Raw genomic sequence first — 14,656 nt, 5'->3', positions numbered from 1 at the left:
ATCCTCACTCTTCTGCTCCCAACCCTCACCTCCTTTTATCCCCATATATGTTTTTCACAATATTAATAAAAAAATTCCAATACCCTGTTTTTAAGAACAAAGTATTTTAATTTCCCTCACCCACCCCCATCAAATTGTACAACCCCATGAATAATGCCCTCTACCCATGCACATCCTCATCCCTCTGCTTCCACCCTCTCCCACCCCTCCAGGATCCTTATATAAGGAACATCCTGGTTGTACATCCTCCAAGACAGACTTGCTTATTCTTTTGATAGTCCATGAAATAGTCAGTACTCTTCTTCAAGACCACAATTCAAAGACACTTTTTCTTCTGTCATTCTTATTAATTGTCTAACTTTCAAGTGTATATGAAATAATTTTAAAAAACCCAAAAAACCCAGCCCTATAACTTGGGTCGTACAGCAGTCACTTGTGGTTGCTGTGAGGCTGAACACTGTGACACTGATGTGACAAATGCCTTAATGGCTGGTTATCCAATGTGGACAGAGGGTGGGGTGGAGCTCCCTGATTAAAACAAGCTTGGAAGGAGGAGTAGCATCCACTTCCATAATAGCTTGCCTCCGGAAACCCTATGAACCTGAGAGAGGATGAAAGTCAAGCAAGTATCGAGGACTCTCCTTCATAGGGTCACTATGAGTTGCCTGCGACTTGATGGCACTTAACAACAACTACAACAACATGACTTAGGTAAAGTTTAGGAATTTTTTATTAATATTTTTATCACTCATACACATTGTGTTTCATACATGTACATTGTGTTTTACACAATCTTTCATTTACATTATATTTCATTCATGTGTATTGTGGGGTTTCCCCCCTACAATCATCTTACTAATAACTAACTACACTAATGAATACATGTAAATTAGCTGCTTTATGCCTCATGATTTAATATCCCCCTTTTAGATAGCCAGTTTTTATTTGCCCATCCTTACCAAACCAGTATTCTAAGAGAATGAACCTATCCCTTTTATCGAAGAGTCCTCTGTTTTTGGTCTTTAAACTAATACCCTTGTCTTTAGTACTTCGGAGAGGACCTTGAAAGATGTTTTTCCAAATGCAACATGTCTTTTGATTTTTTTGCCACTGGTATCATGAAAGTTGATTGTCAATTCAAGTAAAATGAAGTCATTGACAAATTTAATCTTTTCTCTAGCTCCCATGATGTTGCCTATAGGGCCAGTAGTAAGGATTTTTGTTTTCTTTTTAATGAGATGTAACTTATATTGAAGGTGGTAGTCTTTTATCTTCTGCAGAGGGGCTTTACAAGTCCCTTCACTTTCAATAAGCAAGGTAGAATTTTGTTAAGTCTTCCTATAAACCTCAAGCAACATTAGAGATATTCCACTAGAGATACAAGTGGAGGAGCTAGAGTGTAATCAATCATTCTAGAAAACGGGATGGTGTTTCCTTAAAAAGTGTAAGTATGACCCAGCAATTGCACTATTAGCCAGTTGTGGTTGTTATGTACTGTCAAGTTGGAACTGACTCATAGCTGATCCTTCAGCAGATGTTCACAAGCTGTAAATTGCATGGGAAATATTGACCATTTTTCTCCTTGGAGTATATAATGGATTTAAATTGCCTGCTTTTAGGTTTGTAGCACAATTCATTACCCCTTGGGCCACCAGAGCTCCCAAACAAAAGATTTATGCAAAGACAAAATATTTGATGATTATCAAGGACACTTGTTTTAACTTTTGACAGGGAAGGCGGCATTCAATAAGGGAGATTCTCTCGTATTTTCATTGCAGTTGACTTGGAACTAACTCTTGACTGACCTTCCATTGGCTTTCCAAAGCTAGAAATCCCATGGGGAGAGATTGTCCATCTTTTTGGTGGATTCACACTGCAAGAAAGGTTAGCAGCACAACTCCTTCCAGACTTATATTACTGCAAGATTAGAGCTCCTTAATAAGAGAGAAGTTAGTACAAAATGATCAAAGCAATTAAAGGCACTAGTGGACACACAAAAAGAAAAGACAACAAAAGCAGAAACTGTTACATACACAATCTTGTCATAATAACAATATCTCTGATGAAATATACAATTGTTCTTGTTAAATACCATTGAGTTGAGTATGATTCATAGAGACCCTATGAACAAAAGATCTTAAGCCAGTCCTGTCCTGTCCCATCTTCACACTTCTGACACACAAGGCTCCATTGGGGCGATCACTGTGTCAGTCCACCTGGTTGAGGGATTTCCTCTCCTTCGCCGACCCTTCACCCTTCCCAAAATCATGTCTGTCTCCAAGAAATAGCACCTCCTAGAAATACGTCCAAAGTATGTGACATATTACCATGATAGTTATGTTGTTGTTGTTGTTATGTGTCGTCGAGTCATTTGTGACTCATAGCGACCCTATGTACGACAGCCCTAAACCCTGCTCTATCCTGTACCAATCGCATTGCCTCTGACACACCCATCCCTATTACCACAGTCACTGAATCAGTCCACCTCATAGAGGGTCTTCCCCTCCTGTGCCGTCCCCCCACCCTCCCAAGCATGATGTCCCTCTCCAAGGACCCGTCCCTCCTTGCAACATGCCCAAATATGTCAGACAAAGCCCCAGAATCCTTGCCTCCAAGGAGTAGCTTGGTTTAACCCTCTCTAGGATAAATCTGTTTGTTTTCTTGGCAGTCCATGGTACATTCAATACTCTTCTCCAGCACCACAGCTCAAAGGCATCAATTCTCCTTCTATCCTCCCTAGTCATTGTCCAATTCTATGATGCTATGATGCATAACAAGTGATTGCAAAGACCATGGCCTGTATCAGGAGCACCTTAGTCTCCAGAGAGACACCGTTGCTCTTGAGTACTTTAGAGGGGTCCCTAACAGCAAACTTTTCCATCGCAATACGTTTTTTCATTTCCTGGCTGCTGGTACTAAATCTAAACATTCAGATTCAGACAGACTAGGAAGAAGGATTTGCCTTCCACTACTGAAATAGCAGGCCTCTGAAAACCCTATGTACAACAGACTACTATGTATGATAGTTATAGAAAGACTTAATATCTTTTGTTCATAGTGTCTGTATGAGTCGCTCTTGACTCGACGGCAATCAACAACAAAAACAAAACATGTGGCATATATGAAATATTCAGTCTACATGCAAATTGAACAGATATGAGAATATGAGAGTCCAACCATGATTAAGAGAATTGTAATTGTTGTTGTTGTTCTTAAGTGCCATTGAATTGGATATGAACCATAGCAACCCTATGAACAAAAAATCTGAATTCAACAAAAATTTGAATCCTGTCCTATCCTGTGCCATCCTCACTCTTCTCAACATACTAGAGTCCACTGCAGCAGTTACAGTGCCAATCCACCAGGTTGATGGTCTTCCTCTGCTTCACCGATCCTCCACCTTTCTGAGAATCACATCCCTTTCTTACATATAGCCCGTGCTAGCAATTGTCAATTTAATTATATTTAGGAGAGGGAGATTGCATTTGGAGGTGCTGCAAATATACACAAGAATGTATACAGGGGGAAGAGTTCTGGAAAAACGTCTTCAAACAGAAAAACCTACAGTCATTAAACTGGTTCGGCTCATAGTGACCCTTCATTAGGTACTCAAGGGAATAAATCTTAATAGGAGAAGACTACCCAACCTTCTCCCTTGGAGCAGCTGGTGGATTCAAACCTCTAACAGTTGAGTTTTTGTTGTTGTAGATGCTTCCAAATTGAGTATGACCCATAGTGACCCTATGAACAACAGATCTGAACCCTGTTCTCTCCTCTGCCATCTTCATACTCTCTGACACACTCAAGACCATTGAAGTAGTCACTGAGCCAATCTATCTGGTTGAGGGTCTTCCCGTCTTTCACCAACCATCCACCTTTCCAAGTATGATGTCTTTCTCAAAGGAATAGCCTTTCCTCAGTAAATGATTGAAATATGTGAGATGAAGCCTTATCACCTTTGTCTCCAAAGAGCAATCTGTCTGCACTTTCTCCAGGGCTCATTTGTTTGTTATTTTGGCCATCGATGGGATATTTAATACTCTTTTTAACACCACAACGCAAAGGCATCAATTCTTCTTTTGTCATCCTTATTCATTGCCTTGCTCTCAGAAGTATAGCAAGTGATTGGAAAGACTATGGCCTGAATCAGACATACCTTAGTCCTCAAACTGACATCATTGCTTTTCAACAATTTGAAGAGGACTCTGACTACAGACTTTTCAGTGTGATATGTCTTTTACTCTCCTAATTGCTATTGGTAAGTGTTGATTGGAATGAAGTCATTGACAATTTCAATCTTTTATCCATCTATCATTATATTGTCTATTGGTCTAGTGGTGAGATTTTTTTTTCTCTTGACATTGAAATGTGACCCATTTTGAAAGCTCTATTCTCTGATCTTCTACAACAAGTGCTTCAAGTCCTCCTCACTTTCAGCAAGTAAGGTTGTATTATTTGCATAACACAGATATTGATGAGATGTTATTGAGTCTTCTTCCAATTCTGATGCCATATTCTTCTTTATAGAGTCCACCTTGCTGAAATATTTGCTCATCATACAGAATCAATAAATATGGGAAAAGGATACAAACCTGATACACACATCTTTCTTAATTTTAAACCAAGTAGTGCTCCATTCTTACCAAATGTTCTTACCATTGGACCTATATGCAACATTACGATGGATGAAGAAAAGATTGAAATTGTCAACACCCTTAGTACTAACAGTCAGGAAATAAGGAGATACATTGCTCTGGGAAAATTATTGAGGAGTAATGATGTCAGTTTGAGGACTAAGGTGCATTTGATTCAGGCCATTGTCTTTCTGATGACTTGCTATGCATCTGAGAGCTGAGCAATGAGTAAGGAGGAGAGAAGAGTAATTGATGCCTTTAAACTGTGGTTTTGGATAAGAGTATTGAACATCTCATGAACTGCCAAAAGAGCAAGGAAATATGTATTGCAGAGGGTGTAGCCAAAGTGTTCTTTGGAGGCAAGAATAATAAGGCTTCACCTCACATATTTTAGGCATGTTGATAGGAAAGGCTATTCCTTGGAGAAGGACATGATGCTGGGAAGGGTGGAGAGTCAGTAAAGGAAAGGAAGATCCTCAGCCAGGTGGACTGATACGATGACTGCTGCAAATGGGCTTTTGTGTGTCAGGAAGTGTGAGGATGGTGCAGGATAGAACAGATTTCGGGTATTTTGTTCAGAGGGCTGCTATGGGTCTTACTCAACTCAACAGCACCTAACAGCAACAACAATGTTCCCTTGCTCCGTTTGGACAGTAGCCATTTGGTCTAGGTATAGGTTTTGCATAAGCACAATTTAGTGCTCTGGGATTACCATTTTTTATGAATGTTAGACATACTTGTTAAAATTCACATAGTCAAAGACTTTTTTTGAACAGTCAATAAAGCATAAATAGACATTCTCATGATGCTCTTTACTTTCAGCCATGGTCCATCTGACATCAGCAATGATATCCCTGGTGCCATGGCCACTTCTAAACCCTGCTTGAGTTGCTGGTAGTTTTTTTATGTATGTTCTGTTCTAGCCATTGTTGAATGACCTTCAGCAATATTTTGCTTGCATGTGATATTAATGATATTATTAGATTGATTTCCACATTGTTGGATCATCTTTCTTGGGAATGGGAACAAATATGGATCTCTTCTATCCCATTTGCCTGGTAACTGTCCTGCAAATTTCCTGGCATAGACTGGTGAGCATGTCCAGAGCTGCATCTCATAGTTGACATATGTCAGTTGGTTTTCCATACATACTTGGAGTCTTAAGGATAGCAAAAGTAATTCATCACTATACCACCAAAGGTCCTGAAAAATTGAAGCTCAGTATCAAGAAGACAAAGATTCTCATCACTGGGCCAATTGGCAGCTTCATGACAGATGGAGAAGAGATTGATATTGTTTGTTACTTCAACTTGCTTGGTTCCAAAATCAATACTCTTAGCATCAGCAGTCAGGAAACAAAAGATGAATTGCAATGGGAAAGTCTGCTATCAGGGACCTTTCTAGAATACTGAAGAGCAACAATGTCAGTCTGGAGACTAATCCACCATGGTCTTCACAATTACTTGCTGTACATCCAAGAGCTGAACAGTAACTAAGGATGATAGAAAAAGGACAGATGCCTTTGAATTATGGTGCTGGTGAAGAGTGGTGAACATAAAGTGGACTGCTGGAAGAACAAACAAATCTGTCCTAGAGAGAGTGAAATCAGTCTGCTCCCTGGAGACAAGGATTTTGAAGTTCTGCCTCACATATTTTGGGCATGTGGTCAGGAGGGACTAGCCATTGGAGAGGAGCATCATGTTTGAAAGGGAAGAGAGGAAAGCACAGGAGAGAAAGACCCAGGATGAGATGGATTAACTCAGTTCCTGGTGAAATGAGATTGGGTCTGTTGAAGACAATGAGATTGGCTAAGGATAAGGGCAAAATTCAGAGCTATTGTACTAAGTGTCTTTATTAGTCACAGGTGACTTGATGGCACACAACAGCAACATAAGCAAATACCCTGAGGAAGAATCACTGGGCTTACAGATTAAGGACCGCAGCATCAGGAACATCTACATTAATGTATATCACATAGTCCACAAAGACATTGTTCCACATGTTACTTTGGTGAGTAGTAGAAAAAGCTTGTAAGCAGCCATCTAAGATGTAAACATTACTTTTTGTTTTGGTTCACCACCACCCCACCCCACCCCCACCCCCCACATTTGGAACAAAGAAAATGGGAGAAAAACACTCAAGAAAACAATTTGGTCAAAGAAGTAAGAGAATACACAGAGCACAACATGTAATGACTGAGGTCTGAAGAAGCAGATAGTACCCAACTATGACAGTGATTAGAGTCACATCAGCAGGTCTTGGACAGAGTAGAGAAATATGTAGAACAAAATTCAAAATTGTAGGAAGTACTTATTTGTCTGTTGAACACTGTAGAATCCTCTAAGACTATGGCCCTAAGATACTCTTAGGCAACTTTTCAGTCATTTACTGTGCATCTGAAAATTGGACAATGAGTAAAGATGACAGAAGTAAGAACTGATGTCTTTGAATGATGATGTTAGAGAAGAGTGAAGAATATCCACGGACTGCCAAAAGAACAAAGAGACAAGTATAATGAAACTTCATCTGACATACTTTGGGTATGTTGTCAGGAGAGGCAAGTCCTTGAAAAAGTAGAGCTTTCTTAAAAGGGTGGATGGTTAGTGAAAAAGAGAAGATCATCAATGAGATATGTTGAGACAGTGATTTTAACAAAGTGTATCAAAAATGATGAGGATGACTTAGGATAGAACAGGGTTCAGATCCACTGTTCATAGTGTTGCTATGAGTTGTAGCCAACACAGCACTTAACAACAACAAGAGCAACAACTTGCAGGAAAATAGTGCATAAGCCTACAAAGTGAATAGTAAGAGCAGAGAGGAAAATATTACCAGCACAATTAACCATATGAGACCAAAAGCAGAGCATTTTCTAAAATCAAAGGTCTGAAGAAGAAAATTGTAGGAAAGCAAAATGAATGAAATAAAGGAACCCAGGGAGGAAGTTACAAGTACTATTACACTGAGGTGGTTACAAGCAATGTCCCAAAATAAAATGTGTATGAGCCTGGAGAAAGGATGAAAGTTATACAAGTGTCCAGGTCTTTCGTTCGTAGAGTCACTGTGAGTGGCCTACGACTCAAAGGCACTTAACAACAACAGCATCATAGAGATCAGTTGGCCTAGTGAACAGAAAGTGATGTGACCAAGCCAAAGGTGGGTGACTCTAATCTGTGGCGAAACATTCTTCTAGGTCGTCTAGCCCTGGTCTGTGCATTGCTGTACAGAGGTAACAAGTGGTTGCTGTGAAGCTGAACACTGTGACACCAATGTGTCAAATTAGTGGAGCTCCCAGATTAAAACAAGCTTGGAAGCAGGAGTGGAATCCACTTTTGAAATAGCTTGCCTCCGGAAACCCTATGAACCAGGAGAAAGAATGAAATTATACAAGTGTCCAGGTCTTTCGTTCATAGGGATGCTATGAGTTGCCTACAACTTGACAGCACTTAACAACATGAACAGTTGAACACAGAACACTTTAATTTTGTGTTCAACTAAAGTTTTCTGTGTAATCATCTACCTAAGTAAGCCTCAGTATAAAAAAGGAAATGTATAGACCATTAAACCAATACAAGTCAATCTCACCCAGTTTCTTTGTTTCAATTGCCATGACTTAGGATACTAAACATAAACAACTCCACCTTGATGAACAGAACCTGTCCAGTATTACCCCTAAAAGCCTCTCAAATAGAGAGTCCCTGGGTCTTCACAACACTTTCCTCTTGACAAGTATATTTAATGCAAAGAGGATAATCAGTGACAACATTAATTAGAGGGGAAACAGTGATGAGTTAGAATGCCTTAGTCAAATACCATTCACCAAGACAGACGGAATTGTTGGCATTTTTTAATAATTTGATTTTGATAATTTACATTACAGTTTATGATAAAATTCTCAATTTAGGTCATGCCTTCACCAGAAAATCCTTGTGAGAGATCCTATTCCTAGAATTCAAATGCTCTAGGCTGACCCCAAGCAAGCAAGCAGAGCGATCCAAGCTGTCAGACCCTATTAGCACACCGTGATTTTGCTCACTGCCCTCATCTCTCCCCTCTTTCCAGAAGAGCCCTGGAAACTTTTTTCCTGGTGCCCAGCATAGTGAAACTGACATCACGTCACTGTTAACGCGTGACCTAAAGGATGCCTGGTTTCAATTATCCCTCCTGTGAAGTGGACTCATGGGTGGTTTATCTACAGCCAAGGCTTCACTTCTGAGCTTCAAAGCCCTGTTTGCACCTCCTGCAACTCCTCTCTACCTGGATATCTACAGCCACCTGGGATGCGAGCCCTGTGCACGGAAATGCGGCTCCCTGCAACCAAATAGCTGACAGGTGAAGGAAGAGAATAATCACACGTGTGAGGAATGAACGAACTCGGAACAGTCAATCTAATGAGACAAGACGGGCAATATTTGCCTAGAGACAAAGTCCAGGAAGTAGCAGGGGGCAAGAGCGAGGGAGAGAAATGGACACAAGGACCCTGGGTGGAAGTGGGAAGAGTGCTGTCATGGTCACAGCATCAGCACTGCTGTTATGAAGCAAAACGTGTACAAAGTGTTGGATGGAAAACCAGTTAGTTCCACAAACTTTTTATCCAAGCTGCATTCAATAATAAATATAGATGATAGATTAGATAGATAGATAGATGATAGATAACTGAATGAATGAGTACATAGCTAGACTAATTTAGTTCTCTGAGTCTTAAGAAATTATTAAAAACAACAGTTTAAAAGTGATATATGATTGGGTACTATGGTTATGACAGGAGTCCAGAATGAAGGTTGCATAGTGGAGTGTACTGGGGGGGGGGGGGGGGGCTGGGGGTATGTTGAGGGGGATTGTATACCAATGAAGGAATTTTTCTTTTTTCTTTTTTTTTGCAACTGGGAAAACATTTCCAATTTTTATTCTTAAAAATAGGAATCAAAATTGCAAAGGCAGATTTATAGTCACTTCTGAATGAGAGGGTCATTTTGGAACGTCACAAGAACGCATACTCAGATGGAAATCTAGTTAAACTGTGGTTGTTCCTCAGGTTGCATTCACTCCTGCATTTTCTCAATTAGTTCTTGCTTGTATTTGCCTTTCTCTTTTCCAACTTGCCGAGATTTAGCTTTACGTTCAAGAATTTTTTTCTGATCTTTATCCAATTTCAGCCTGGTAATAACCACCTTGCTTGGGTGAATGCCCACATGCACTGTGGTACCATTAGCCTTCTCACGCTGCACTCTTTCGATGGAGGTGACATACTTCTTTCTGTACACCTGGACTACCTGGCCAATCTGCTGACCTTTGTAATGTCCTCGCACCTCCTGGACCTCGCCATCTTTGCGGATGGGCATGGAGCACACGTTGTCCTTCTGCCGCAGCTCTTTAGACAGAGGGGAGGACATGATCTTCCTGTGCACATGCGAAGGGGCATTGAAGTGGCGTTTGCGGTTCTTGCTGCGGTCCGAGGTAACGAAAGGGTTGAGCTTCATGGTGGCAGCCGTCTTTTCTTTTTAAAGAGAAGAGCGAACTGGGGAGGAGGGGTGGGCAGGGAGAAAAATGCAACAATGAATGAATGGAAATCCAAAATCTCTGTTAATGTTCATTAAAATAGTGGAGTGTACTCGAGGTGGTGGGAGGGGAGCAGGGGTGGGGGGATTGTATACCAAAGAAAGAATTTTTCTTTTAATTTTCAAAGTGAGATGCGAACTTGGTGGGGGAGGGCTGGGCAGGGAGAAAAGTGCAACAATGAATGAATGAAAATCCAAAATCTCTGTAAATGTTCAATAAAATTAATAAAGTGAAAAAATCAATAAAATAAAATTTAAAAAATAAATTAAAAAACAAAAAACGATGCAGGCTCTGATTCAAGTATGCCTCCATTGCCTACTTCAGTCACTCACTGCTCCCTTGTTTAACTCCATCTTGTCCATTCTGTGGGAGCTGTGTTCTACTTATAGTTCCTGTTGGCACAGAGGTTTCAGCAGCTTCTATACTGACTCCTTAGTTAACTTGGAGTTCTTCAGATTACCTTCTCAGCTTTCTGAACTCAGGCCTCTACTGGCCTTTTTAAACCCTATGGCTGCCCTCAGCTCATGGCTGCCAGTTGCTGAATCTGCTTGTGCTTCCTTGACAGAGACCTATATCTCTTCTCTCTTTGTGCATCAAAGTCAGCCTCCTGGCACCTAACCACAACAGTGACACAGCCATTCCCCCCAACTGGCTGTCAGTTCATTATAACGTGGTTGCTTATACATTGCTGTGATGCTGTCAGCTACGATAATTTATATAAAATACAACAGGAACATTCTGGTGAGCAGGTTTCAGGAGAACTTCTGTGTGACACGGTAAGATTGCTGTTGTTGTTTGGTGCCGTCGAGTCATAGACGACTCATAGTGACCCTATGAAGGAACGACCTGAGCACTGTTCGTACATAGAGTTTCCAGAGGCAAGCCATTTTGGAAGTGGATGTGAACGTCTGTGTGACACGGTAAGATTAACTAATAAAAACCCTATACCATAGAGCAGTGTTGTTGCTAGATGTTGCTAATTTGGAACCAACTCATGGGTGACCCTCGAGTTGGGTTTCAGATGCTTTAAATCACACAGGATATTACTTATATTACATCTCCAGAGCAGCTGAATGAGTGTCCAGAATAAAAGCTGCATAGTAAAGTGGACTGGGGATAGTGTGGGGGGAGATTGTTCAAGAATGAAAAAGTATTTTTCAAAGAGAAAAGTGAACTCAGGGCAGGGCAGGTAGGAAAATGAGCAACAATGAATGAGTGGAAATCCAAGTTTTGTACAAACATTCATTAAAATCTAAAAAGAAAAAAAACTTTAAAAAAAAGTTAAAGTTTGTGGTAGCTGCTGCAGAAGCCACTACTTGTGCCATTTTTCCAATAACATGTATTTACTTTTTGTCTTTGTGCCATATTTTGATAATTCTCTAAATATTTCCAGTATTTTAAAAAAAATATTGCACACTTACAATGAATGACTGAAAACCCTCAGTTCTTTTTTCATTAAAAAAATATTTAAAAATATTGCACATTTAAAAGTCTCCGCAAAGAAACTCACTGCTGTGGAATCAGTTCCATACAAGAGCGGCCCTCCTCCATCAGATTTCTAAGTCTGCAAATCTTTATTTCAGGAGACTTCCATCTTTCTTCTGTACAGCTTCTAAGGGATTTGAATTGGTGATCTTTTGGTTAGCAGCCTCAAGTGTTACACATATGACATCAGAGATTCTACAGTATAGTGTAAATGGAAGACTGTTGTCGTTTATAGTAGAGTCAGAACCGACCCATAGCTGACCTTCTGTCGGGTTTTCAGAGGCAGTTAATAGCATGAGAGGAGATTGCCCATCCTCCTGCAGAGCAGTTAGAGGCATCTAACCGCATGTCTTTGGGATCGCAGTGCAGCTCTTGCCACTAGGCAGCTAGAGCCCTCCATGGAAAATAGAAGGCTTGCAAACCAAAAACTGTTAATTACTTGATTGCTTTCTTGAGATGGTATAGTACAGAACTTTTAATAATCTAATTTATGCCTGTATTTTTCTATTTCTCAATGTGAGGAAAACTTGAAGCACTTGTTGCAGAAGATCAAGGAATGCAAGCCTTTAGTACGGACTGTGTCTCAATAGCAAGAAAACAAAGATTCTTACCACTGGATCAATAGGCCATGTCACGATGGATGGAGAGGAGACTGAAATTGTCAACAGCTTCATCTTGCTTGGATCCACAGTTATCATCTTTGGTGTAAGCAGTCAGGAAATAAGGAGGCACATTCCACTGGGAAAATCTGCAGTTAAGTACCTCTCCAAATTATTGAGTAGTGATGTCAGTTTGAGGGTTAAGGTGCATTTGATTCAGGCCATGGTCTTTCTGATTACTAGCTTTGCTTCTGAGACCTGGACAATGAATAGGGGTGACAGAAAAAGAATTTATGCCTGTTAGGTGTGGTGTTGGAGAAGAGCACTGAACATCCCATGGTCTGCCAAGAGAACAGATATGTCTAGGAGATGGTGCAGAGTGCTCGTTGGAGGCAAGAATGATGAGGCTTCACCTCACATACTTTGGACATGTTTCTAGAAGGTGCTATTCCTTGGAGAGGGGCATGATATTGGGAAGGGTGAAGGGTCAATGAAGAAGAGGAAGACTGTCAATCAGGTGGATTGGTGTGGTGACTGCTGCAATGGGTTCTCATGTGCGAGGAAGTGTGAGGATGACACAGGATAGAACAGGGTTCAAATCTTTCATTTATAGGGTCATTATGAGTCATGCTTGTCTCGACCACACCTAACAACAACAATGTCTATAAATTTATGTTTCAGTGCTGAAGAGCAATGATGCCAGTCTGGATACCAAGATGTTCCTGATTCAGTTCACTATCTTCACAACTCCTTGCTATGGATTAGAGAGGTGGACAGTGACTAGCGATGACAGAAGAATTGATGCCTTTGAATTGTGGTGTTGGAGGAGAATATAGAACATTCCATGGAGTGCCAAGAGAATAAACAAATTTATCCTAGAGAAGGTGAAACCACACTGCTCCTTGGAGGCTAGGATTTTGAAGCTCTGCCTCTCACATATGGGCATGTGGCCGGGAAAGACAGGCCCTTGAGAAGGGCATCATGCTTGGAATGGTGGAGAGACAGTGCAGGAGAGGAAGATCACAGATGGGATGAATTGATACAATAACTGATGTAATGAGAATACATGAGTCAGAGACAGAGACTGACTAAGGGTAGAGCAGACTGCCGAGCTTTTGTACAAAGGGTCATGAGTCACAGATGACTTGAAGGCACATAATAACAATAAAAACAGTATGGGAAAAGTCCAGTGAGAGCATTATTTTTTAGTTTTTTGATTGATGGAGTTATTTGATTTGTTAAAGAAGTTGTATATAGATACAAACTCCCCTAATTTGGGGCTTCTGGGCTGGTATCATCTTGTATCTATTGGTCTACAGTTTCTGTCACCACATGGAAGATCGCTGATAAATATTTTTGCGTAAACAGAAAAATAGCACAAGAAAATGTGCAGCCTCCACCCTTCATAACCACGCAGAAATAATCCTACAACTTACGTTAATGCACCAAAGCCACTCTCGCTTCAATGATTCTTTCTGAATTTATAGAAAAAGAATACAAATATTTCCAGTGACGGATGCATCAGTTTATCTAATACTTTGGAGGTATCTTGGCGGTCTTGGCACTGTTTATCAGGACAAATCATGGCTAACACGGTCAATTTCTCCCAGCATCCCACGTCCAGCAGGTTTCGGTACATTGGGAGATGCTTCCGAGGCAGGCAGAGCATGTTGGCTGCAGAGCCCAGGGTAATACCATTCAGCCAAGGACGCCTGTTCATCCCAGCTGTGCGGCAAATCAGATCCTGAACATGATAGTTAATGGACCTTGGGGTTTTACTATACTCAGCGCAAGGGCATGTGTGATCCATTACTTGCTGTTTCTAAGGCATTGTTACTAATATTTTATTTTGTTGTTAGAAGCGACAGCAAGAACATCATAGACATTTCATGCAGTCACTCAGAAAGAAAGGCTTGCTTTTGTTCCCTCTTTGATCTCTCAGATAAGAGCTTTATAATGTTGAAGAGATGATTCTTGGCCTCTGAGATGATTCTTGGCCTCTATCTGATGGTTTCCTTCTCCTGATGACTCTGAGGACAGCTGAGAAGTCATCGCCTTAGACAAGTGCAAAGGCACAGAGCCACCCTTTCCCTTGGACTGGCTCTATGGGGCTGAGCAACTGATAATCTGCCATCCTGTTAACCAGGGGCCATCAAGTCAATTCTGACCCAGGGTCACCAATTGTGTGAGACCAGAGATGTGCTTCACAGGGTTTCCAATGGCACCTTTTACGAAAGGAGATCATAAACCTTTGATCCTAGGTGCCTTACCTGAGTAAACTTAAACCTTCAATCTTCAGTTAACCACTGGACATGCCTATTTGAAGCACTTGCTGCTTGTTGTCTGGTGCTGTTGTAACAGATGCAATCTAAAACCTCA

General features: G+C 40.8%; 1 pseudogene; it reads right to left on the bottom strand.

Moving 5' to 3' along the window:
- Window positions 1–9,676: 9,676 nt before the first annotated feature.
- On the bottom strand, window positions 9,677–10,114 carry LOC102851674 (annotated as a pseudogene).
- Between the last annotated feature and the right edge of the window lie 4,542 nt (window positions 10,115–14,656).

The sequence above is a fragment of the Elephantulus edwardii genome, unplaced genomic scaffold (assembly GCF_000299155.1).
Source record: "Elephantulus edwardii isolate Elephantulus edwardi_28Jun2011 unplaced genomic scaffold, EleEdw1.0 scaffold00317, whole genome shotgun sequence".
NCBI classification, from domain to species: Eukaryota; Metazoa; Chordata; class Mammalia; order Macroscelidea; family Macroscelididae; genus Elephantulus; species Elephantulus edwardii.
Note: the sequence above shows the minus strand (reverse complement) of the source record. Positions and strands in the feature narration are given on the sequence as shown.